The sequence below is a fragment of the Eschrichtius robustus genome, chromosome 16, assembly GCF_028021215.1.
Source record: "Eschrichtius robustus isolate mEscRob2 chromosome 16, mEscRob2.pri, whole genome shotgun sequence".
Taxonomy (NCBI): Eukaryota; Metazoa; Chordata; class Mammalia; order Artiodactyla; family Eschrichtiidae; genus Eschrichtius; species Eschrichtius robustus.
The window spans coordinates 39,720,761-39,748,591 of record NC_090839.1 but is presented as its reverse complement, the minus strand read 5'-3'; the positions used below and the strand labels follow the sequence as shown (position 1 = coordinate 39,748,591).

The 27,831-nt window shown below is 41.0% G+C and overlaps 1 long non-coding RNA gene across 1 annotated transcript in view; it reads right to left on the bottom strand.

Moving 5' to 3' along the window:
* Positions 1–5,251, bottom strand: part of LOC137750675 (uncharacterized) — a 37,317-nt gene extending 32,066 nt beyond the window's left edge. Inside the window, exon 1 of the long non-coding RNA XR_011070526.1 lies at positions 5,166–5,251. This is a non-coding gene — a long non-coding RNA (uncharacterized lncRNA). The remainder of the gene's footprint in view (positions 1–5,165) is intronic.
* Between the last annotated feature and the right edge of the window lie 22,580 nt (positions 5,252–27,831).

The window sequence follows — 27,831 nt, the reverse complement described above, 5'->3', positions numbered from 1 at the left end:
ACAATCTCCAGTTTACCTGAAATTTATTTCACACTAAAGACTGAAACCATGAATTTTGTCAATGAAATTACATCTCTGCAATTGCCCAGCTGAGGGGCCTTTTGGAAGGATGTCAAGCAAGAGTCTTAGCAGGAGGTCAGAAAGAGAAAGAGAATATTCCAGGCTTCTTTTTCTTGCACAGAGGCCTAGCAGTTTCCTCAGCTTGGGAAGAGTCAGACATGCACTGCATATGTGCTGCATGTGTATAAAGGAACTCGTCACTTAGAAAGCTTACTTTTTGCCAAATAACAGCCTCACAGCAAAGGCAGAGAGACAAAGCCACAGCAGCATCCTTTTCATTTTTATACCCTTCAGTCCACCATCAAAATTGAAGCAATAAATATGCCAACATTTCTCTTTCTTATATTCTGTCATTGTTTGCTATGGCAACAGTCACTACCATGGGACCAGCAGGAAAAGAGGACATACTGAACTAGGAAAAAAGATGGCATGCAGCTAAATCCATCAGCAAACTCCAACTGGTAAAGGAAGTTGGTACCCAAGTCAGGTGAGTGCTAGTACTCACAGCTCAGATGTGGGTGAGACTGAAGAGCTATCCTGGAGGGGGTGGCAGAAAAATCACCATTTCCACACCACTAAACATGGCTTTTTATTGTCAACTTTCTACAAAGCAGAAAGGAAAAGACATTATTTAATTGTTTGCTAAACTTGTCAGATCTCTGGGGAAATGTTTTCAGCATCCATCATCAGTTGGCACTTCCTTGCTCCAAGAAGTCATTCTTCTAGTGTTGCCTCCATCCTCTGTTAAGGTTTTGGAAATCTATGTAGGTTCCCTATACTTCCTGCTTCAGGTAAGGCAGAGTTGCCCCACTTATATGGTTCAGTCCCTGATATGTCTTGTTCCATCTATTACTTTTAACCTTTCTGGTCTTTATATTGACATGTATCCCTCATAAATAAAACATAGGTGGACTCTATTTTTTCACCCAGTTGGACAATCTCTGCCTTTTAATCTGAGTGTTTAGCCCATTAACATTTAATGTAATTATTGACATGGCTGTATTTAACTCTACACTCTGTTTTCTGCTTGTTCCACTTTGTTGTTGCTGTTCTTTTGTTTCTGCTTTCCTGTCTTCATTTGGATTGATCAATTATCTTTTAGGTATTCTTTTTTATCTACTCTAATATCTTTTAAACTATATTTCTTTGGTTATTTTATTAGTGGTAATGCTAAGGACTATAACATGCATTCTTAACTTGTCACAACTAGCATGAATTAATATTAGACCACATCACATCTAATATATGAATCTTACAACAGTATTCTTCCTTTAACTTCCCTTCCATCTTTATGTGATTGTTATTATATATGTTGTAAACCCCAGAATACACTGCTTATTTTGCTTGAAATAGTCAATGATCTTTTTTTCGGTCAATTATCATTTTATAAAACAAGAACATAGAAAAAATAAATTGTATGTTGACCCACATATTTATTGTGTTTGGAATTCTTCATTTCTTCCTGTAGAATATTGAACTTCTGCTTCCATTTGGTCCTTTTGAACATTTCTTCCTTGAAAACAAGCCTAGGTTAGGCATGACAGAAAACTAATGCAAATTGATGACTGGGTGAAGAACCAGAGCCAGCAATGACAAGTAGGGATGTGCAACAGCCTTCTTGTGATTGTGAATACACATACTACACAAGTGATTTTGCAGCAAGAATTTTTAGGGCCTATTTTTACTGTAGGAGGGAAAACCCAAGGGTGTTGGATTAAGCCTCAAAAGGCGTTCAAGATCAAAATAATCTTTTCTGAAAGTTAGAACTAGGATCAAAAAGTTTAAGAGACTTAGAAGCTGATTTACACTCAAGATAAAAAAAACCAAGATTATTCAACATGAAACAAAATGTGTTGAAAACCATTGATTCTCCATGACAGGGCTACTCAGGCTGCAGGGGTGGGGGAGGGCATGGCACAGAAGTTAAAAGTGTAGACTATGGTGTCTCACTTCCTGAGTTTGACTCCTGCCTCACTACTCATTGGCAATGTAAACTTGAGAAAGTTAATTAACTTCTCTGGCCTTGTTTCCTTACCTGTAAAATGGGCATGATGATAATAACAATGATCTCAGAAGGCTGTTGTGGAGGGAGCATCTAAAAAGCACTTGGAACACTGCCTGGCACACATTCCCAGTGTTCAATAAACATTAGCCATTACAATTATTGTTACCAGGTGACTCTTCATGTTGTTTCTAAATCTAGGATTCTGTTTTGCCCTGAGTCTTCTCTTTTTTATTATGCTTGGGTTCAAAGCAAAAATAAGACAATTGTTTTCATACCACACTTTCCTCTTTCACTCAATCTCAGTACTCACTTATGAAACACTGTAATTTTTGCCTAAATTCCTAATTTGCAACACTGACAGAACTTATTTCTTTCACTGAAATAATCTACTAAGACAAGAACTATGGCACAAATATATCATATAACATTCCCAGATCAATGAAAAACCAAATACCATGGATAAAATCAGACAGACTCCTTGACATGTGCTCTTAAAAAGTGGTCAGCCATGAAAGAAATAAGACTTGGTCTCTAAGTGATCAGACAATGAGAAACAAGAGAACTAACTTATGCTGCTGACATATACCACCCACTAATTACCCATAGGAACTCTAAGGTTCTAAACCATCTTCATGATAGGATCCAGTAACCTCATTTTATAGGTGTCATAACTGATATTTGGAGAAGTTTAAGTCACTCATCCAACTTCACACAGATGTGTCTCCCACAGCCATAATCTTTCCACCATAGCAAATGCTACATCATGTTCATGGGCTGCAGGAGAGCAGGGACACTTAGAATATGTCAGGACCTGGAGAACTAGATAGAAGTTTGAATAGACTCAGTTAATGGAGAACAGAACACATGGAGGTCAGGAAAGCAGGCAGTCAATAAAGGGAGTTGAGGAGAGAAATCAGGAATAGTCCAGTCTTGGTGTGGCTTCCCCAAAAAATAGACAGTCAAGGACTGATTTTGAGTGGTTGATTTGGGAAGTAGAGGAGCACCAATAAGAGAGTAGGGAAGCCAAACAGGGAAGGAAGGCAGCCAATGAAGTTTGTCTTATAAGCAAATTACTACTGTGGGCAACTGGAACTTAAACCCACTGGGGAACCCCTGGAGCCAGTATAGATCCACGAACCTCAGAGTTACCCCACCCAGAAGGTGAGGGAGACGGGGTGTTTATACAAATTCACCCTATTTCTTCTGTCCATCAGTGGCTGATGACTGCTCCTGGTGGTGTTCATTCCATGGTACTCTAACCTGCCATGTGCATGAGCAGAATGGCCTTCGATGACAGGAGAATGTTCTCAAATGAAATAAAGGCAGTGCTGGCAGCTGAAAGTTAGGCCAGCACATGTTGAAATGGTAAAAGCCAAAGTCAGGAATTCAGCTTGATAAATATCAGAAATGATGGTAGGTTGATAAGGCTAAGAAACCAGAAGTCATTGAATTGGCTTTATAGAAACTATACATATTTTCTAGATCAGCACCTTTATTTTTGTATTGAGTTCACCAAGAAAAGAAAATGGCCCTTGGATGACCAGTGCACTAACAGCAAATTGTATTCTAATTTCATGCCCTTGAACTCCAATATTCTCACCTATTACACCATGTGGAGAATAGTGATGCACTTTATTCCAAAACAGGTCTGATCCAGGCAATAGCCTCTTTTAAAACACCAGGGAAGGCAAAAAATAAATTTGAGGAAATAGATGGGGTCTGGGTTTGCAAATTCATATAAGGAAGTAAGTGGCAAAGAGAAAACAGAGAAATTAAAAAGTAACAGTAGGAACTTTTACATAGTGTTGATGGGAATCCAAGATGGTGCGGCCACTTTGGAAAACAATTTGGCTGTTTTGTAAAAAGGTTGGTTTGGGTTCCAATATTCTAATAGGGAGTTGGAATATTAAAACATACTCTTACCATACAATCCAGCAATTCCACTCTGTAAGTATTTTTTCAAGAGAAATGAAAATTTACATTCACACCAGAACCTATATGCCAAAATACATAGTGGATTTTCATAACTACCAAAAACTGGAAACAAACTGCCAAATGTCCCTCAGTCACAGAATGGATAAACAAAGTGCCAAACATCCATACAATGGAATCCTACTCAGAAACAAAAAGGAACGAACTAGGATATGCACAACATGGGCGAGACTTAAATGCATCATGCTAACTAACAGAAGCCAGACTCAAAAGGCCACACAATATGATTCCATTTGCATGACATTCTAGAAAAGACTGGACGTGTGGGAAAGGATGAACTACCAAGGGGTAGTTCACAAGAGAATTTTGCAGGTGATGGAAATATCTTGATTGTCTTGGTAGTTACATGACTATGTACCTTTGTCAAATTCATAGAATTATACACCAAAAAGAGAGAATTTTGCTGTATGCATTTTTTTAAGTGAACAAAAATTTTTAAAGGCAATGGTAGGTTCTGACAGCAGCAAGGAACCTCAAAGTTGAAAACCAAACGCATTGTACTGGGACTGAAAATTCCACCTTCTTGTGCTTCAGCCATTGGCAGCAGCATCCTGGGCCCTTAGTAACTGAGACGGTCCATGATTAAAGCAAAAACATGTGCAGACTAACAGATTCTTTGAAGCTCCATGAGACTACACCTCCAACTTTATGACAGAGCCAAATCATGTGGATTGATTGCAGTCCAGTACCACAAAAATGACAATCATTCAATGAGATAAATAACAAAATTTTTAAAAGCAGAATATCAGATTTTTTAGAGGATGGAAACATAACATACACCCTGGAGTCTAGGAGTCACATGCATGGTAAAACTGTCTTTGAGTGTACATGAAGCATTTGGAGCAGAGGAAAAAACATAGACATTGGAACTGGACAAAACGGTATGAACTCCCTGACTCATCACATGATTATGGCAGATCAAATCTGGAGTCTCAATTTTTTACCCCTCCCTGAACCATGTTCTTTGATATATAACTTCATAGTTCTCCCCCTTGAACTGTGGCCATCAGGTACTTCCCTAGCCCTTAACTTTGGGCTTAGTGAGGAGACATGCTTTGGCCAACGGGATGTGGATGGAAGTGACGGCATGACAGTTCTGAGCACTCACCTAAAGAAGTCATGTGCTGTTGCCATCTCCATGAAAAGAGCTTTCTTGTGTCCCTAGATGAATTCACATGACACAGGCCATTCCAGCTAATCTCCTGACCTATGAGCAAGAATAAATGAACCTTGTTTTAAGTCATTGAGTTTTGGGGGCAGTTTGTTATGCAGCATTACTATGTTAATAGCTAACCAAGACAATGATCTCAGGTGAGTTTATGTCCCATCTATCCATTTATTCATCCAAAACAAATATTTATTGAACACATACAATGTGCTAAGGACTACAGTAGGTGCTGAACACCCTGCTGAGCAATGAGCCTAATGGTCCCTTCTGACTGTAACCTAAAGCTCACTGCCATGTGGGTCCAAATGAGGTCATTAATGCACATATTCAGCCAGCTCTAAAACTACACCCTGCTTATACAACAAGTTCAGTATAAGCTGATTCCTATCAAGCTCTAAATTTATTTGGGCTGTATGCTCGGCCATCTCTCATTCCACGCTCTACCGCCCTTTGCCCCCACTGCCTTCCACGTCTCTTCCTAGGCTTTACCAAGCTATGCTTAATTGTGGGGGTCCAACAGCAGTGTAGGTACTAAAAAATGTAGTTGTTCTGAGCACTAGACACATGTGGCCCTTTAATTAAAATTCAGTTCCTCAGCACATTAGCCTCATTTCAAATGCTCAATAGCCCCATGTGGCCAGTGAATACTGTATTGGACAGAACATATATAAACATCTTTATCATCACAGAAAGTTCCACTGGACAGAGTTAACTTGAGTTCCAGTTTGCAAATATCGCCCTTTTCTTCCAATAGCTCATACATGCTATCAGAATGTCATGTGCCAGCCTCAGTGCTAAACCCAGAAGCGACATCAATGCAGATACTATTGCAGACTCTGCCCCATCATGCTGTTTCCTTCTATTGGAAGGAATTCTCATTGAGATCTCAGAGTCCCTCCATGAAGCTTGGCTTCTGTCATAACCCTTCCCCCTGCCAAGTCCATTTTAATTCAAGTTATTTTCCTCCTACTGGAAATTTCTAGAATCTCATGAAAATCAGTCAGTATACACAGTAACCTAGAGAAAGAGATGCCACCGAACTTCTCCTGCCTGATGTATCCACACCTCAGATCCAGCTAGGCAGGACTACAATCACGTGGAACTGAAATGGAAATTATAATATTCAGGTGTTGAAGTAAGGAATAAATCCAGTAATATGTACAACATGTCCAGTGTAGGACTAGGAACATAGTAGATATCAAGAAATAACGCTTTTTAGTACAGGGAGATCAGCTCGGTGCTTTGTGACCACCTAGAGGGGTGGGATAGGGAGGGTGGGAGGGAGACACAAGAGGGAGGGGATATGGGGATATATGTATACATATAGCTGATTCACTTTGTTATACAGCAGAAACTAACATAACATTGTAAAGCAATTATACTCCAATAAAGATGTTAAGAACAAAAAGAAAGAAAAAAAGAAATAATGCTTTTCCCTCTAGTCATCTCAATTGTACTGGAATTTGGCAGAATTTCCTGATGCTAGCGACTGGCTGATTCCATTAAGGTTTCTAATTAATACCCACCCAGATAAGTTCACAGGTGACTGGAGATGTTAGCACAATCAAAACTCTCAACTAGGACCCACAACTACCTCCCTTTAACTGCACCAAGATCTTATCCTTTGCCACTGGAGAAGTAGAAGCAAGATTAGTCACTGGAAGATCCCAATTTCAACTGCATGACCACTAAATGATTTCAGATGGCTCTGAAGGAATCCCCGCTCCTTCCCTTGGCTCCCTGGGAGCTGCTTTCAGGAACACAACAATATGACCATGAAAAAAAATCTCAACATCTCAACCACCTCTATACTGATCTTTCTTCTTTAACCTCTGGGGTTCTTAAAAATATTTAAAATAGAAGGAGACCTAATTGGGAAGAATAAGGTCTGCCCTGAAGGAAGAACAGTTAACCAAGAACAAAGCTACAGGAGGGTTTCTGTTGTGTTTTCTTCTAAGCTCACTGGAATTTTTGGTCTTGGACGGACAGATCAGCACAGCACATCGCTCCCAAGTTTCCAACCCCAAAATATTTGTCTTAATTTTAAATCTTTGAAGAAGAAATGCTAAATTTGCTTCATGATTTTTTACTACTGAATATGATGGAAAGAGAATGCTAGCTCCTGCCTCTTATCCCCCCACCCCCAGAAGAAGTTGGGCCAATGGAAAAAGCTGAGATTTTGCTTTTTTTCTACCCATCTATTGAGATTTTCAAAGTATACCACTCAGAAAATATCCCCATTTGAAAAGAACTTTATCCCTGGTACTTACAGCTTTGATGACTAGATTTGGAAAAAAAAAAAAAAAAAAAACACTTAAAATTCTAAAGTAAGTAAACCCTCAGTCCTTCCAAGATTCCAGAACCTAAATACCCCCAGACACTACTTCCTCTCAGAAGAACTGGAAGAATAAATTTGCATTTGCCATTCTCTGAAAAATGCTGATCACCAGACCAAACTCCTTTGAATAGGCCTTTCAAACTCCAATACATCTCACATTATTGTGCATCAAATTTTCCAGCCAACAGAATTAAACTCTGGTTTACTCCATTTTTTTCTAATTTTACATTTTCTACATTTTATTTTGTACATGTGGCATGTTCCTTTTCTTTCTTTTCACTCCTTATACCTTGTCTTTCATTTGCTTCCCTCTTTCTGTGATACACAAGATCCCTTCATCTTTCCTGTCTCAGTAAATAGCTAAACTATCTGTCCAAAGGCTCAGGTCATAAATATAGGATTCATCCTTGATTTGTCCTTTTCTCTCATGGCCAGCATCCAATCTGTCAACATGGCCTACTGAGTTTGCCTCCAAAACATTTCCTGAATCCATTACATCTCTTTCTGAATTGGTTTACATCTATTCCTTCTGTTCCACTACCTTGCTCCAAGACAACATTATCTTTGCAATGACCTACTAATTGGTTTCTCTGCTTCCACTTTCGTTCACCTACCATCCATTCTTCACAAAGCAGTTGGAATGATCTTTTAAAATATATATAAATTTATTTCACTCCCCTGTATAAACTCACCATTGGCTTCCCTTGAGACTTATACTGAAATCTAAATTTCTTAGAATACTTTACTGTGAGTCTAGCCTGTGCCCACCTTCCAACCTCATCTTCTGGGCTCGTTTCCTGTCATTGTCCCCTGGTGCTCTGCACTCCAGTACACTGGCTTCTCCTCTGCACGCTGAATTTGCCAACTTTCTTCTTGCCTTGGCACATTTGCATTAGCTGTTCTCTCTGCCTGAAACAATCTCCTCCCACAACTCTGAACGACCAGCTCATTCTTGCCCTTCAAGTCGATGTCATTTCGGAGAGGATTTCCCTGACTACTCAGTCTAATGTAGCTCTCCAGTCACTTTGGATTCTAACCCTGCAACATACATTTTTTATAGTACTTATCACCAGCTAATATTTACTAGATTTATTTCTTTGCTTATTGTCTGCTCCTCCACGGTAGAATGGCAGCCCCAGTAGAGCAGGGATCTTGTGTCTTATTACAACTGCACACAGTAGGTGCTAAATGAAATATTTTTGAACGAAAAAGTGAATAACCCTCCAGAATATTTTCTTCTTCTAACCTGAAGGCTATTTGAGAATATATTCTTCACCTCAGCCAGAGAAACGAAGTCACTCTCTTTAAACTGGATAGGAAAGAAAATGACGTTAACATTGATTTTGTGTGTTATTTGTGCCTGGCACTGTGCTTCATCCTCTGAATGAATTATATCATTTAGTACTTATAATACCCCCTTTGAGTGGGCACAAGTATCTGCATTTTAAAAAGAAAAGCTGAGAGTGGCCATCGTTGGAGCTTGCCACCCTGTTCAGATCCCATTTAGACCTGGCTACTGTGAATAATCGCTGCTATGCTCAGAGCTGCCTTCTCTTGAGAATTGCCTTCTTATGACATAACACTTCATGGGGAGACTGCACCCCTCCATGGAAGCCCCTAGACAAAAACTGACACAAGGGTACAGGAGGTGACCCCCTTGAGACCAATTCTCTGGTACAATTTACACTTCAGAGCTCTCCGTGAGATCAGGCTGAACCTAGATTCCAGTTAAGTTGGATTGTACATTCAGTATCTTCCCCTTCCCTTTCATGCTTCCCTCATTCTATTTCAGGGTTCTCCTGGGAGCGCGCTGCCTTAATGAATCATTTGCACAAAAATCTCCATCTGAGTCTCTGCCTCTAAGGAATTTGACCTAAGACACTTAGTGAGAAAAAAATCATGTACTTAAGGTCAGAGAGTTAATAAGTGGTACAGTTAGAATCCACCCACAGGTCTGCAGGACCCCTGTGCCCTTACCACCATACTGCACTGACTCCTTCGGAAGTTCATCTTCATACCTTCAGGGAAGACTGCCATGGACCTTTCTGGTATGAGAATTTCTGAAATATGCCCAAAGGCAAAAAAATGTTTAAAAAACCCTGCAATAGGGGTGAGTGGCCCTTCTCTTCCTAAGATACATATCACTGACAAGCATAAGGGGGAAAAAAGATGCATAGAGCAAAAGAGACAATGGTAGCTAAGGACTGGCTCTGTGCCTTTCTTAAGAATCCAACTGTCTATTCTGTGACCTTGAACACCTCCATCTCAGATTCCTCATCTGTAAAACGGATGGAAAATACCTATGGCGAAAAGTCATGTTATAATGTCCGGTGGGTAGTAGATGCTCAGTAAATGAAGCTAATATTCTCCAAAATCACAAGTGTTGTTACCCAACTCCAAGCGTTTCCTGAGATTCAAGTCCTGGAACTCCAAACATGTTCCCCACATCTCCCGTCTTCTTTTCATGGAGACTGGTTTTTGGCACATATGATAAGTTGCTTTAATCAGTTAAGCAAAGCCTGGGGTGGGGGGTACCAAGGAGCTGGGCGTTGAAGGGAAATCGCCTCTATGGCCTTAGTCCGAGGCATCTAGCTCTATGTAAGCATGCTAAAGGGAAATAATGCCGGTATTCACCACTCCCAAATGATGCTATAAGAATTAAGATGATGACACGTGGTTGCAGCAACATGGATGGACCTAGAGATTATCATACTAAGTGAAGTCAGACAGAAAAGACAAACATCCTACGATATCACTTATATATAGAATCTAAAAAAAAAAAAAAAATGATACAAATGAACTTCTTTACAAAACAGAAACAGATTCACAGACATTGAAAACAAACTTATGATTACCAAAGGGGAAAGAGCCGGGGAGGGATAAATTAGGACCTTGGGATTAACAGAAACACACTACTATATATAAAATAGATAAGCAACAAGGTCCTATTGTATAGCACAGGAAACCATACTCAATATCTTATAATAGCCTCTAATGGAAAAGAATCTGAAAAATAATACACACACACACACACACACACACACATACACATATATATGCAAAAAACTGAATCCGTTTGCTGTACACCACAAACTAACACAACACTGTAAAGCAACTATACTTCAATTAAAAAAAAAGATACTTACATATGGTCCAACTGTACAGAAAGCTACAGATGTGCCTTCTTAGCATACCTCTTGCCCCTGGACATAAGAAAATGAATGAGCATACCTCAAACTCATTTAATGCCTCTTAAATGCATGGTTGAGCCACTGGAAAGTCACCCTCATTATCATAGTTAATATCCCCTATGCCAAGTGCTTTATAATCATTATTCTGTTTAATCCTTACTACAGCCCTGCATTTTTTTTAAAATACTCCTGGTCCTTTCTAGAGGAAACAGAGGCTAGAGCAGTGGGCCTCAAATTTTGGCATGCAGCAGAATCACCTGCAGGGCTTTTTAAAATCTAGATTGCTGGGCCCCATCCCCAGAGACTCTAATTCTGTAGGTTTAGAGGAATGGCCCAAGAATTTGCCATTGGACCACACTTTGAGAACCACCGACTTAGAAGAATTACAAAACATTTCTAAGACTCCAACCCTTCAAAGAGTTTGTTTACATTCTAAAGCCTCTGCTGTTAACTATGGAAAGGAAATTCTTGCCTGGTCTTAACCTGGGATCTGCTGAACTTGGCTCCTACTGGGTCACAAGAGCCAACTGTCATCATACCCTCCCAATTTCACATTCACAGATGTCACATTGGTAGCTTGAAATCAGCTATGGTGGGAGAATTCACACCATGGAAACTGGCAAACGCTACAAACCAGGGTTTGTTTTTTCACCCAAGAAGCCAGTTATTAAACTCTTACCAGTGTTATCACTGGTCAAGACGATGCCCACAGATTCCTCTGCTCACTCTCATTCCTACCAGAAAGACTTCATCAGTAACCAAGGACCATGGCTAAGACAGTGGCTCTATCCATATACAGGTTTCTAATACCACATTCTCAAGCAAGTCCATTTCTTTTCTTCAGTTTTCCTTTAAAAAGGAAAGTAATCAATTTTAATGTAAAAATTTTCCCCTGGAAATCATGCGGGGCATAATCCAGCCCCACTGTATCCACAGTGGGAGTGGCAAGCCTCTGTGTGAAGTCATCTCATGCATCCTTTGCCTTCCTTTATATTTCTAACAAATATTTTTGAGACCCTGCTCTCTGCCAGGCACTGGATTAGGCAAAGGGGAGAAGACAGTGGTGGGCTGTGGCTTTGTGAATCAAATAGTCTCACGTGGGCTTGAGGAAGAATAATTCCAAATTTTCAGATAGAAGACAATCTAAAAGAAACCTTTATCTGAGAATTCTAATTAGAGCTCAGATTTTTAATGGGTAATACAGTCATATACGTGATACAAAATTCTAAAGGTACAAAAGGATATACAGTAAAATATACATCTCCCTCCCATTTTTGTCTTCCAAGCACCCAGGTCCCACCTTCTGGAAGAAAATGCTACTTTCATTTTGTTTGTGTGTATTCAAAGATATTTTATGCACATAAAAACAAATACATTTTTTTTCTTTTTTAACACTGATGACAGCTCACAACACAAATTTTTCTGCACCCTGCATTTTTTTCATAACAATACATCTTAGATAGTATTCACAGCAATGCATAAAGATCTGCCTCATCCTCTTAAACTACTGCATAATACTGTGTATTATGGTGTACCATAATATATTTATCTAGTCCCCTATTGGTAGGCATTCAGAATTGTTTCCAACCTTTTGCAGTTACAGATAGTGCCACAATGAATAACTTTGTGCATTCAAAAATTCACTCGTGGGTGGGTATTTCCATAGGATAAATTTCAAGAAGTAGAGTTCAAGGTCAAAGGACATTTGCCATTTTAGTAGCTAGTACCAAATTGTCCCCCAAACTGTACCAATTTATGCAGTCACTAATGATTTATGAGAGTTCCATTTTCTTCACGTCTTTTCAACTAATTATTAAACATTAAGGCGTTTGCTAATCTGTGAAGTGAAAACTACCTTATCATAGTTTTAATATGCATCTTTATTATTACAGATGAGGTTGTGTGGCTATTTATGTATGCAGGATAAATTTGATTAATTTGCTTCTTAGAGAACTATCTCATCAAATCTTTAGTTCATTTTTCTATGGGTTTCTGGCCTATCCTTATTGATATGTAAGCACTCTTTATATATTATAGAAATGTCCCCTTTATCTAATATAAATTGCAATTTTTTCCCAAATGGTTATCATAAATCAAGAAAAACCAGTTACCACAGGAACTTTCTTAGCCAGAAACTACCTCTTATACTTAAATATGTTTGAAATGAGTGTCCAGAAGCCGCAGATAATATTTAAAGTATCTGTCTCCATTCTAACAATAGTTCTCTAAAATCGTGGCTAAACGCAAAAGCTCTGACCAGAGCCTTGACAGTAACATGTAGAATCTCACTTCTGAACTAATAAGGAAAAGAATCTCAGAATGCTAGACCATGAAAAGCAACAGAGAGGGACCAGCTTTGGCCCACTGTCTCAGGAGTGTCAGAATGGATTGCTAGGATGGTCTTGAGAAACTTTCTCACTTGTTTATTTTCAAATGTCTTCAAGAGCCCACGAGGAAATCCTAGATAAGAGCAGACAGGGTTAGAGATGGCGACTCCACTAGCCAGGGGGGCTCCTGGGGGTCTTTACAAACACTGCCTGCCCCCACCCCCCAACTCTGTCGTCCCAAAGACATCTGCAAACTGGAAATGCAGACGGCATGAATTATCTCCGCACATGTCCCTGGATGTCTGGGCTTAGTTTTGATGGCAGCTTTATGATTCAACAAATATGTCTCTCACAAATAAGCAAGTCCCTGCTTCAGCCCAGGTTTGCCAGCTTGAGCTAATGCCAGTGCTGTCTGGACTGCCCCTCCCTGCAAGCTAAGGTTTTCTTAAGCACTGTTTTCAGGAGATGGGGTTTGCTCTTGTTTTATTTCTGATAATCAAGTTTTACAAAGATTTCTGGCTAAGAAAACACCATATAAGCCTCTAAATCCTAAGGAGGCTCAGTAGAAATTTTAAGGAGAGAAGATAAAGCTCTCAACAGGCGCAGATGTCCTGCGGCTCAGATCTTCACCACAGTGTGAAATCCACAATTCAGGGGGCTAAGAAATGGAACACTCCAGTCTCTTTGGAAAGTGGTCATGAGACATCTTCTGGAAAAACTGGCTACCAAACCCCTAGCTGCTATGGAGAACATCTAAAAGCGTACTCATTGATCCACAATTTCATCATTCTCCTTGCACCCTGCCACAAAGAAACATCCTCAACAATGCAGATGGAAATGAATGATAGGCTGAGCTTATGAAGTGCAACAGCCTAGATGTAACTTAAGAGGAGCTTGGCACCCCAAAGGCAAGCGTAACTCTCAATTTCATGAAGACATGGTTGTGTTTCCTGCTTCTTTGTCTTCTCCCATGGTTCCTCCCACAGGGCTTAGTACACAGTAGGTGTTCAATGGGCCCTCCCATAAAATTCCAAAGATGGTCCCAGGAAAATTTTCCTTTTTCCTGTGCTCCCAACCATGTCCTACACATTCCTTGAGTCCCATCACAGTTAGCTTATCTTCCAAGAAGCCTTCCTGGCTGTTTAGTTCAGTCCTCATTGATCTCTCTGCGTGCTCTTCCCACTTTTTGGACCACTTTATGTAAGTTCACTTTGTGTAAGAACTGACTTCTTTATTCGTGTGTGGATCTTGACATCACAGCTACATAAGAAGCTCCTTGAGTAAAAGAATATTTATATTCCTATGTTCCTGGCAGCAGGTAGAAAAAAACTTTTTGCTTTCTCTGTTCCAGCTTTCTCATGCTGTTCCCTCTGCCTGAAATATGTCCTTCCCTCATCTTTATCTCTCAAGCCTCAGCTTAGCAATGTCTTCCATTAGGAGACCCTGTATTTATCTCTATGACTCTATGGTGATTGCTACAACAGTGACTGGACTATCTCTGTATCAGTGAGTGATTGCTTCCCACAAATACCCCCTAAAATTCAGTGGCTTCAAACATGAGTTCATGGGGCTGTGCCCAGTTATGCATGCTTATGCATCTGTGGTCAGCTGTGTGGGCACTAGCTGGTCCAGGATGGTCTTAACTGGGCTGACTTGGCTCTGGTCCATGTGTGTGTGGTCTCCATCCTCCAGCAGGCTAGCTTCAGCTTGTTCACAAAGCAGCCATGCCAGGATCTGAGAGAGAGAGAAAGGGGGTGGGGATGGACAAGGCCACCTGAGGTCTAGGCTGAGAACTGGCACAAGGTTACTTTTGCCACATTCTATTGGTCAAATCAAGTCACAAGGCCAGCCCAGATTTAAGAGTGAGAAAACGGACTCCTCTTGATAAGAGCTGCTGTCAAGTCACATGGTAAAGCGGTGTGATACAGAGAGAGGTGAAGAAGTGGGGCTATATTTACATTCAATCTTCAATGGTCTCTCCCACCTGACTATGAACTTGACCAGTACAATGTTCTGTTCACTGTTATTTTTCCAGCCCCCAGGACAAGACTGGCACAGAGCAGTCTTATTTGTTAGATGACTATATGAATTAATTAGCAGTGAAAAAGGTTAGCTGAAAGGAAAGAAAAGGAGGAATGAAAACTCTCGTGATTGAGCATCTATGAATAGTTCAGTGTTTTATTTAATCCTCCTAATTTACTTCATGGGTTCCAGAAGCAGAGTCTCAGGACTATTGTGCCATTGGTATTGTCTTCTTTTAACTCCAGCTTTCTGTATGCCAGGCACTATTCTATGTGTTTTTTAGGAATCGGTCAATAAATTGTTACACAAACGCTATGAAGTAGATATTGCTTTTGCCACTATGTCCCAATTTATAGATGAGGAAACGAAGGCACAGAGAGAATAAGCAACCACCACAATTTCACAGCTCAAAAAAGCATGAACCCATCCAGTCTGGCTCCAGAGTCAACTTTTTCAGTCACTACATTACTCTGTATCTCAAGACATGTGGTTCATACCATCGTTCCCCATCTTGGCTACTAGACAAGTTCCTTACCTCACTAGAGTTGACCAATACAGTGGCCCCATGAGACTAGATTTAAATGAATTAAAATTTAATAGAAGTAAAGGTTTAGTCCCTCAGTCACACTAGCCACATTTCATGCGCTCAGTAGTCCCAGGTGACTAATGTCTACTGACTAGGACAATGCAGGTATCACCTCCATCATCACAGAAAGTTCTATTGGACAGCACTGCTCAAGACTATCCCATGCTCAGAGAATTTCCCCGAGGTCACAAGGAGAAATAAACTTGAAGAAGATGCAATTAAGATCAAGGCAGGATGTGTTATCATATGGCCATTTACCAGCTATGTGGGAAACTGGCATCTTGAGTCCTGGGGGCCTTGAAAGTAAATATGAGCATGAGGGGCCGTGGAAACACCACAAGTTGTTTCTCTAATGAATAGCACTTGGGTTTGCTAGTTTGTTAAAATGTAGAATTCGTGCAAGTGCAAAAAATAAGCAGTTTTCCTGAACCTATGCAATTTGATGTCTTAACAGTCCTCCACCCTTATTCTCAATTTTCTCAAATGTAAACCTAATACACCCAAGGTAGAAAGGTACACATTTTCTGAATAGGGCAAAGCGCTACATGGGGTGGGGTTGGGGGGGGGATCGGCAGAACACAGAGGAGGCCAGTGAGAAACCTTCTCTAGGTGAGGAGTGGGAATAGCTAGAGGGCAAGATTGGAGGGGACTTTCAGAACACCTAACACGCACAACTACAGACCTGGCCAACCCCTCTTGCTTCTTTAAATTTCACTTTAAATTTGACATTTTAAATAATTCCAAACAGCTGAGGAAATTTCAACTGTGCTCTATAAATACTGCTGTTTTTTCTTCAGTCATCTGTTTCATACCCCTTTATTTAAATCTTATGGTCTGCTTTGTAAATTTGATTAGGGTTTTCCTGAACGCCTACTTGGCATTGAAAGTTGGTAACAACAGTTGAAACTCAGAAGGTTGCTTTTCTTTGTGCCTCTACTCACAACTTCCCAACCAACATTTTGAGAGCAAGTGCCACCTAGCCAATAGATGACTTTTTTCTGCCTCCGGGCATTTCCTAAACTATTGAGGAATTACAGTGAGAGCCCTTGAGGTCATCCTTGAAGAGGATCCTTTCCGTGTCTCAAAAATCAATCCTTCATGTTTTGAAAAAATAAAGAAAAACCAGTACAACAGGACATGCTATGGTATAGGGATCGACTTCAGTGTTACCCTCCTTAAAGTCTGCTAATAAAAAGTGCCTTATTTTTTACGGTTTGCAAAGCATGATGAGTTTCCAAAAAATAAACCTCAACCTACTAATGGTGGATAGTTTAATAATCTCATGTATTCCTTTACTGCAATTCAGCCCCCTGCCTTTCCACTTTCTCTTAGAAGATAATTAGACCTGAACTCAGATGGCAAGAATGTAAAATCTCTTTAGAAAAAAGAATGGTATCTGTGGAGGAAGACGCACTACTAATGTTAAGACACTGCTCGAATGCACTTGGGCAGGTTCAGAAAGTTCCTGTGGTTAGATTCCCCACCTTTCCCACCAGGATGGTCATTTAATGCCTGTCATATTTCCACTAAATACTATAAGCCCTGTACACCCAGACACATCTGCAATCTCAGCTTTATCAGAAAAGCTTGAGAGGAATATGATCAGTGGCGAAGATTAAGGGGGCTTTGCAAACAGAGGAAGGCATGTTCCATGTTAATTGCTAATCGGTTTCAGCCAATATGGCACCGTGACAAGGCAGCAGGCCTTATCTAACAAGAAGGGGATAGTCCTGCTTTTCTGGGGTACAATATGACTAAACAGAAGAATCACCCGACAACCCCAGGTGACTAATTTCTCTATAAATATATTATTGACATAATAGAGGCCTTTTTAATGGGATTATAACTACCCAGACAGCTGCTCTGCTAGTCGAGGAGAACATGGTTGACAAAAAGACTTAAAGGAAAGAATAGAGGAAAATAGCAAATCTCCAGCCAGGCACACTTAAATGACCTCATTGCTTCAAAATAATAGGATCACATCGCAGATACGAAAGGAAAAGCCAGTACGCTTAAAGCAATCGCTTTTTCCATGCTCTTCACCGTTTCTCTCCCACTGCTCAACTGAGAAGCCCCCACTTCCCTTGTGCCAGAGGCAGGCCTTCCAAAGCAAAGGCCATATTGTCTGTTATAATGTTCTTTAAAGGAATTATGTTTGGATTTAAAAGTGCTCTAAAATGGATATGTTTTTTTGCCTACACGGCCAGGCTAACTTTTATAATTTATATGAAATTCTTTCCAAGTTTTACTCAAAAAAAGCAATTCTCCCAGATGCCCAGTCTTCAGGGAAAAAAAAAAAAAAAAAAGCATATAAATAACTAATCAAGGAAAAGAAAAATTGTCTTAAAAATTACTTCCACAATTAAACCTCACTTGGATTTAAAAATAAGAGCATTAAATAAAATGGTAGTATCTCTTTATTGTTGCCCATTAAGAAAAAAAAATGAAAAATTAATGTGATATTATGTACATTCTCTTAAGGTTCATAGAAAGAGTACAGTTGCTCCCCTTTATCCACAGGGATATGCTCCAAGACCCACAGTGGATGCTTGAAACCATGGATAGTACCATACCCTACATATACTATGTTTTTTCCTATATATACATTCCTACGATAAAGTTTAATTTCTAAATTAGGCACATTAAGAGATTTACAACAAAAATAATAAAAATAAAACAATTATAACAATATAATGTAATAATAGTTGTGTGAATGTTGTCTCTTTCTCAGAATATCTTATTATACTGTAGTCACCTTTCTTGTGATGATGTGAGATGACAAAATGCCTCCATGATGAGATAAAGAGGGGTGAATGACGTAGGCATTGTGACCTAGCATTAGGCTACTACTGACCTACTGACAACATCTGCTTCTGGTGATTCTGGATCATAGAGCGATGCTGCCAGTGGCTGGATACCAGGAGCAGACTACGTCCATGTCTGGGGATCCCAGGCAGGGCCAAGCCAGATGGAGCGAGATTTCATCATGATTCTCGGAACTGAGGACAATTTAAAACTTATGAATTGTTTATATCTGGAATTTTCTATTTAATATTTCAGACTGCTACTGACCGTGGGTGTTACTGAAACCAGGGAAAGTGAAACCACAAATGAGGGAAGACTACTGTAACCTTAGATGAGTCTTAGAAAACACAGAGCCAAATTCATGACTTACAGTTCTTTACAGCTATTCACTGTGTCTAGTGACTTACACATATAAGGCACTTAAACATTCATTCACTGGGTAACTAGAAATTCAATGGAGAATGAAAGAACATTCCTGCCCTTAGGTTCTAGTTTGGGCATCGGGACCCCATGGAACAGAGTCTGAGATGGGGATCCTTGAGCATGTGGTTAATAAGGGAGGACCCTCAGGTGAAACCTGTAAGACAGTGATAGACGCAGCACGGGGCAGAGGAAGGAGCTCCAGGAGGTTGTGGTTTCAAGTGATCCCATAGAGAACTCTGGATGTGAGGAGTATCACCCCACCAAACCACCAATCCTCTTTTTATTCCTCCAAAGTTATTTAAAGTAATCAAACCTTAAACCCTCAAAGGCTTAACAAAATAGCAGTTTTGTTTTGGCCCATATAATTTGGTCAATGCAGGTTTTCCTGATCAGGTAGCTCTTCTTCAAGCCCTGATCCAGCAACCTAGGCTCCTATCTTGTCGCTTCACCAGAGTCTTCAAACACACGGCTTCCATGGTGGAAAGAAAAGAGATGGAAACCCCACAGAGGACATCCCCCGGGAGATTTTCAGGGCCTGGAAGGAGCACACACTGCTCCCACCCACATCCTGCTGGCCAGAACTCAGTCAACGGCCTAACTAAATTGCAAGGGAGGCTGGGAAATGTAGTTCAGTTATGTGCCGGGAAGAAGCACATTTGGGGAACATCTAGGCAGTCTCTATCACTGCTCTCTGACTCTGTGCTCCAAGAAGGCCACAAGAACAGACATGCCAGTGCCAACACAATAGAGAAGACTTTGTCTGAGCTTTTATGATCGCTCACCTGCACCATGAAAGGGAATCCATTGCTCACAGGCCTCTCCACTGGCCCAGCAGGTAGGGAGAGGGCAGAATAGGAATGGGGAGGAGGAAGGGCCTGGTGTATCTGCACAGAGCTGGTCCTCTAATTCCCATTTCTTGCAGCTGAAACAATACACCTTCCAGCCCTTTGGACAATTAGCTAGTGTGGGGCAGTAGTACCTACACTGGGCTAAGCACCTGAGCCATGGGGGCCTGACTTTGATGAGCCCCAAGCCTTTGCATAAGGCTTGGTGACTCACATGTCCACTCTATGCCTCAGTTTCCTCATCTGCTGAATGGGACAAAGATACAGTGATGTCTAGTCTACACCTCACACTGGAATTCTCTAGAGAGGGCAAGTAAGAAAACAAAGTCTCGGAGAATTTAAGAGCTATAGCCAAAGTCCCAATAACTGATTAATGACATGTCTAATTCCAACTCATATTTTTCAACTCCTACCTTGGGACCCTTCACTGTACTGCAATACCGCTCATATCAAACGTGAAAGCTTATGGATAAGTATAAATGATGGCCTAAATGTAAGGTAGAATCATTCCTGTTGCACACATTTGGGTTACCACTTTTCAGAAGGACATTTGGGATCTACAAAGGAAAATTCCCCAATCAGCCTACAGATCTAATTGTATCGTCAGGCACTAGCAGCTCCCAGAACATCATGATAAAGCCATTAGCTTATTCACCAGAGAATGCTGGTTTCCTATCAAGAAAAGAAACACCTCTTCCAAAGGAACGTTTATAAGCTGAAGCAACCATATGACAAGAAGAAGGACCATAATACAAGCAGAATGAACTGGGAATCTTGCATGGAAGCCCTGAGATAGGTTGCCCCAGTGGTTCTCAGTCTAGATACCCATCAGCATCACATGGGGAACTTTTTTAAAATGCTGATGCCTGAGCCCCACTCCAGGTGAAGCAAATCAAAATCTTTAGGGTGGGGCCCAGGCATCAGTGCTTTTTATAGTTTCCTAAGCAATTCTACTATGCAGCCAAATTTCAGAGCCACTGGTTCTCGCCTTTGTATCTTCATAATGTCTTGCTGGAGAGTGAGGGCCCCCTGAAAGGACATGGAGGCAGGCACATAAGAAGTCTGAGGTGGAAGAAGAGCAGCTGATAATGATGGGAACAGCCACCATGCGCTTCCTCCTGCCACGGCCCACCTGCTGGAGTCATTCCTGGAGTCATCCGTGGCAAGCCTAGAAACTGTTTCCGAGCAGCCATCACCAACCTAAGGAGGTTCTTCAGATGAGACACTGGTGCTCAAGGACATTGCTGATGACAGTGACTGGGAGACAAGTTCACAAGGTAAGATAAGAATAACCCCCACTAAGTGAGGGCTTACTATCTCCTAAGCACTGGGCAAAGGGCTTCACTTGCATTACTTCATTTAACCCTCATGATAACTCTGTGAAGTACGTATTGTGACACCCATTTTACAGGAGGGAAAACTGAGGCTGAAAACAATGAAATAACCTGCCTCAGCCACCCAACTAATAAGTACTAGAGCCTGGTTTCAAATCTTCACTACCCACTTTCAAAGTCCTTGCAGTTAACCAAAAATGACAGCCAGATGTAGGGGCCTACACAGTTTCTTGACCCCAATCACCCTTCAGAGTTGGAATCCTATAAAGGACTGACAGGAAAAAGTTTAAGACTTGTTTTAGATAAAACTTCCTGGGATTTTAAAGGCCAAATACAGCAAATATCCATAACATCAGAAAATCGAAAGTAAAACTGTAACAGAGTCCTTAAAAAGCTAATTGTAGTCATTCTTCTGGTCCACTCATACCCAAAGCTATCAGCCCTTTTAAAAATCTATGTAACATATGGAGGAAGAACATACTAGGAATTTTGTTTTCTTTCTTTCTTTTTTTTTTTTTTTTTCAATAAGACAGTGGAAATCATAGGCCCAGAGCCGACCTTGGCAAAAAAAGACATATATAGCTTCTGGCTCAGGGAATTAAAGCTGCATGAAAGAAGGCAGGACATTCTAGGTCCAAGAGGCATTTTTCTTTTTTACTAAAAAAAAAAAAGACTCAAAATATTGGGTTCTTTCTATGGAGAAAAGGGAAAGTCCCATGTGTTTGAAGGAGAGCTGACTTGACCTGCACTCATCTGTGGAGACCTTTATTATTCAGGGATCTCAGGGACTAAGTGGTTTACACTCTAACAAACCAAACTAACTACATGAATATGTATTTTAATTAACTATATATGAGCCAACCTCATGTAGCAGACAGGTTGCAAAAATGGCCTCAACGCTTTGCCTCTCCCTAAATCTCTGCTCTTGGCTGTATAATAGTGCAATGCCCACCTCTAATCCCTGGACTCAGCCACGTGGTTTGTTCTGATCAATTAAACACCAGCAGAGGTGATGTGAGCAGAAGCTTGAAATGTGCGTGCATGGTTTCCACTTAGTTTCTTGCTCCTCTGTTTCACAGGCAAGCACGCCCTGGCTAGACAGACATGTGGGGCAGACCCCACTAGTCCCAGTCAAGATCTCAGACATGTGAGGGAGTCCAGCCAAGACCAGCAAAGCTAGCCAGCCAAATGGAAACTGATAACAGGCACAGGAGGAAGCCCTACCAAGCTCGGCTCAGAGCAGCAGGACCCCCAGCCAAACCACAGATGTGGGAACGAAAGTGTTTGCTGTCATATGCATCTCAGGCTTTGTGACTACTTGTTATGCTGCATTGTTGTGGCAATAGATAACGGATACAACAAGTAATAAAAACTATATTTGGTGACAATTTCTAGATACTCTACAAATATTAACACCATTATAAATTTTCAGTGAAAGGTATGCCCCTTCACACATGCACACACAATTTCCCTTAGGCCTGATTCTCTCCCACCTCTTGAGTTAGGTTAAGAATCAAAAAATTTCCTTTGTGTCTTCTGGCACTTCAGCTATCACTCAAAGCCACACCTACCTGAAGGTAGTATAGGCAATATTCCAGGGGCTACAGTTGCCTTGAGCTTTAATTTATATCCCTTTTTTCTCCATGCAACTGGAAACTGAACTTTTTCATAGTACCATAGACACTCAATAAATATTACTTGAATGAATAAATAAATACATGAATAAAGTAAAAAGGTAAGATTCACCTTAAGTGGGGGTAAACTCAAAGTATCTATTGGTTTCTTTTGGTTGCAAGTGACAGAAACCCCAGGTGAAACTGGCCTCAGCAAAAACAGGTATTTAACTGGCTAATGTACCTGAAACATTCCATGGGTGGCTGAATCCAAGAATTCAAACAATGCCACCCCATCAGGACCTGGTTTCTCCTTGGATCTTGGCCCTGCTTTCCACTGTCTGTTTCCTTCTCGAGTTCTGAGTGGTACAGTCTTACATCCTTCCAGCGGAAAAGAGAAGGAAATCACTCCCCAACAGTCCCAGAAAAGCCGTGACTGGGTCTCCTTGACTCTAACTGTATCACATACCCACCCCCGAGCCAATCACTTTGGTAGGGGAAATGCAATGTCCTATTCAGTCAGGCCTGGAGAACACAGGAGGTGGGAGAAGGGAACGGGGGGGGGGGCAACTCTGATGAACGAAAGTGAGGGTGTGGGGTCAAAAAGAAAAACTCAGGATTAGAGTAAATGGAAGCTGCCTCTACTTAGATACCAAGTCAACAGACTAAATTTTAAAAAAGCATATATGAAGTTACAACACACACTGTATCTGACCCCCTTGTGCCTTACCTACAGTCTCTCTACCTTTCCACTACAGCACTGCTGCAGCAACCAGGTGCACGTGACAGAACCTGACACCTCACCTCAACTGCATTGCGTACCTCTCACTTTCTGTCCTGGGGCTTTCTCCACCACAGCCCCGAGGGATGCCAGCAGGAATCCAACCATCCATTCTGATACAAGTGCAAGCCTGAAGTGTGAGGGAATTAACAACCCATGAGGCATTCTTGACAATGAGGGATGGAAACCAGTGGATAAATAATCTCTTCTTCTCAGAAGACAATCCTACATGGCTTCTGGTGGGTCTGGACTGAGCCCCAGTTGTCCACAGCAAAAACCAGCTGAATAATGTGCCATGATACTGGTTTTCCCCCTCCTTATGTCACTCTCCCCAGTCTCCCATTCCTGCTCCCTGGGATCATTTCCCAAAATAACCTATCTGCACACAAATCCTTGCCTCAGGTTCTGCTTTTCAGCAGACTCTAGGCTAATGCATGTACATACATACACACACACACACACACACACACACACACACACACACCCTCAACCATCTGCAGGAGGCTAAGAAAACACAACAAACTATGCCTTTTACTCTTCCTTGAGCTTCACATCCCTTTATCCCATCTACATATTTTTCTGCCCATCTTCAGATGGACCTCAATAGCTTTACTACATGGCCCTATAAGAAAATAAAACCTACTTGAAAATTCCCCCTACCCCCAAAATTCTCTACATCCTGAGAAGGGTCCTCTCTCTAATCAAACACAAAGTATCAGGGTTATTAAACAGGAAGTAGCAATGGAAGAAGAAGACCAGGAAATGGGAAGAAAAGATGATGTGTGACTTGGGCCTTCAAAGGCAAATAGGATTTCCATATGCAAAGAAGTGATGTGAGGACCGCCTGGCTGACACCTGGAATGTGGAAGCCACGCTGAGAAGCATGTCTGTCTCCCTGAAAAGCAGAGGTAATGTCAGCTCAAGACACCACCACTGCGCTTCCGGAATACCCAGAGTTGCCACAAATAAGCAGAAATGGTATCTAACCCAGAAAGCAAAGCAAACATTACTTTTCCAAAAATTGCAGTACAAAGATCAAGATAAATTTAACATCTATAACACATATAACATATAACACAGATCAATATTTTTTAAAGCACAAAGATTCCACAGCTATGTGAGCAAAGGATGAAAACAGATGATTTACTTGAGAAGAGTCAGAGTTGGGTAACAAAGGGGGAACTAGACAACTGTGTTAGTCAAAGATATGCAAATTAAACAAGATGCCATTTTTCTATGAAAATAACCATAACCAAGGGACTTCTCTGGTGGCACAGTGGTTAAGAATCTGCCTGCCCATGCAGGGAACATGGGTTCAAGCCCTGGTCCAGGAAGATCCCACATGCCACGGAGCAGCTAAGCCTGTGAGCCACAACTATTGAGCCTGTGCTCTAGAGCCTGCAAGCCACAACTACTGAGCCCCTGCACCACAGCTACTGAAGCCCACGCACCTAGAGCCCGTGCTCTGCAACAAGAGAAGCCACCACAATGAGAAGCCCACGCACCACAACAAAGAGTAGCCCCCACTCGCCGCAACTAGAGAAAGCCCATGCGCAGCAACAAAGACCCAACACAGTCAAAAATAAATAAATAAATAAATAAATAAATAAATAAATAAATAAATAAATTTTTTTAAAAAGAAAATAACCATAACCAAGAGTGGTAGCCTATATATCACTAGTGAGACTGTAAATTGAATGCTGTTTTGGAAAGCCATTGACAACATTATTTTATCACCTTTGATCACACAATTTCATCTTTGGGAATCTATAGTAAGAAAATAATCCTGGACACAGGAAAAAAAAACCCTGAATTTACGATTTTCATACCCATTTGCAGCATTATAATAGCAAAAAAAATAGGGAACATTATCTTCTAATAAAAGGATGCTAAAGCAAATTACAGCCTGTTAATTCTCTACATTATGTAACAATTTAAATGATATTTATCAAAGATTTACAATAATATAGATACTTAACATCATATGAAATAAAAAATCAGAAAACGAAATTACATATGCAATGTAATCAAATTATGTAGAAAGAATAGCAATGCATGCATAAAATTTGAAGAAATAAACACTAAAATGTTAACAGGCATTGTCTTTGAATAACGGTACCACACTTTTCTACAGTTTAAAATGTTCTACAGTTATATACCTAATGGGAAAATGTAACTTTTATTATTTATTTCAAAAAACAGATTACTGGTTAAAAATTGTATCTATATGGTGAAGACAAAAACCACATAAAAATATACCTACCTGCAGACAAGTATTAGGAAAAACACAGAAATACGAACAGTTGTTGCACTTAGATCCGAGGACCAGAGCAGTTTTTATTTCCACTATGATTCTCATGACAACATTGTTTGCAAACCCTGCCCCACACACACATATGAAGAGACAATGCTGAGGTTGATTTGAAGACGGCTGGCCCCTCTCCTCCACAGGGGTGGGCAGAAATAGACGCCAAGGCAAGAATCAAGTCATGGCCCTGGGAACCGTGGGGAGTAAATGCTCACGAATGTAAAATCAAGCAGGTCTGCCCCCAACTCTGAATTAAGGATGGTTCAGGGCATTAGGAGCTTCATCCCTGATCACGCTCCAAAAATTTTAATGCGTGGGCTTCTTGACTATCAGAACCTATTACATTGACAGATCCCTGAAGAAGCAAAACTGAGGGAGAAAAGTCCCAGTGCATATAAACACATTCATGTGTATAAACATTCGTGGTCTCAAATAATGGGGTCAAATGCATTTGACCACAGTAAGGACATGACCATCTTAGAAAGTGCCCAGCTTCCTACCTTTGGACCCAGCTGAATAGTAGTAGCTACTTTCAATTTCTGGATAACAAACAAAGTTCAAGCACTGGACTCCAAAGTGAAGGGCTTGAGGGAAAGAAGGAGCTTGGGCTAAGCCAAACTGCCATTCCATTTACTGAAAGCTTCAAAATATTACCAACTCTGTTTGAAATGCATCAGCAACGGTTCATTTTTCTCCTTTTATCAAAACACATTTAGACTGTGGTGAATGACAGCATAAATCTTAAATAGAAAAGATACAGGAAAAAAAGACCACCCGGGTAGAACATAACTGTAAATGTGTCCATAAAACTATATTTGAATTCTGATCTTATACACAGAAATGCATTTAACCTTCCCAGCAAGACGCTTTCACCAACTTCCAAAGAAAGTGTTACCAATTAAGCTAAAGAAACTTTAAGAGTCAATTTTAATTACACCGAGAGATGCTCCAATCACTTCCCAGCTCCAGTTGAAGTTTTTACTAGAGATGGCTGGAACCAATTTACGTGCTTTTATGTTGCGTCTAGACTTTAATAAGCGGTTTAAGCACGAAGCAAGCCGAAGCCAGCATCAAGCAGGCTGCAGTGTACACAGCACATAGAAATACAATAGCCCTCAGGTCCCCTCCCAGGCCCTTCTTGCTGCTATCAGAGAATCTCTCTCACCATGCGGTTTCAAAAGCAACAGGATCCAGGCTTTGTGATAAGATTCACAACCCTTTTCTTTAACCTAGTTCAAGTTTTTCTCTGCCACCTCAATCCCAAAGGCCTCCTAAGATCATTCACTCTAGCCTTTCTCTTGTTCTTAAGAATAACTGGGGGAAATGGAGGTAAGTGACTTGGAAACAGGTGCGTCTGAAAGGACAGAGCATCTGGAGGTGGGAATCCAGGTGCTGTTACCTACTAGCGAGTGAACTTCAGGAAGTCACGTGGCCTCTCTGAGCCTCCATTTCCACATCTGTAAAATGGGAACGTTACATCGAAGGTTTTGTGTAGATGAAACACAGTACTCTCTCTGCAGTTGGCTGAAGCAAGGATTCCTGTACCAGTGATCTATTTAAGGAAGTGCTGTCAAGAGAAATGGTGAGGGGGTCACTGGGCAGATAAGGGGAAGAAGCTGAGCAAGGTTGAAATGTCCCACAAATTCCCAGCCTCCGACTGGTCCCTTGGAGCTCCAGAGCATACTTATAGCTCACAGTCTGTCCTGCATTAAGGTGAAGGAGCTGGGCTTTCCTAGTCCCACCCCAGTCAGTCTTGGCTACAGACGGTCAGGCTGGGGCTGGCAGGGAATGTAAACTCCCAGGCCCTCATGGCTCTCGGTGTGGGTGAGGCAGCTCCAAGTGCACAGAGGAAACCTTCTGATGGTCAGAGGTTCAAGCTGTTGGCAGAAGCTGGCACAGGAGCACCCTGCAGGCAAAAGGGATCTGGGCAGGACATGACTGCACCCAACTTTGCAAACAGTGTTGGGAAAACATCATAACAATAGCGGCTACTACAACAACAATACTTAACATTTTTGAGGATTAGGTATCTC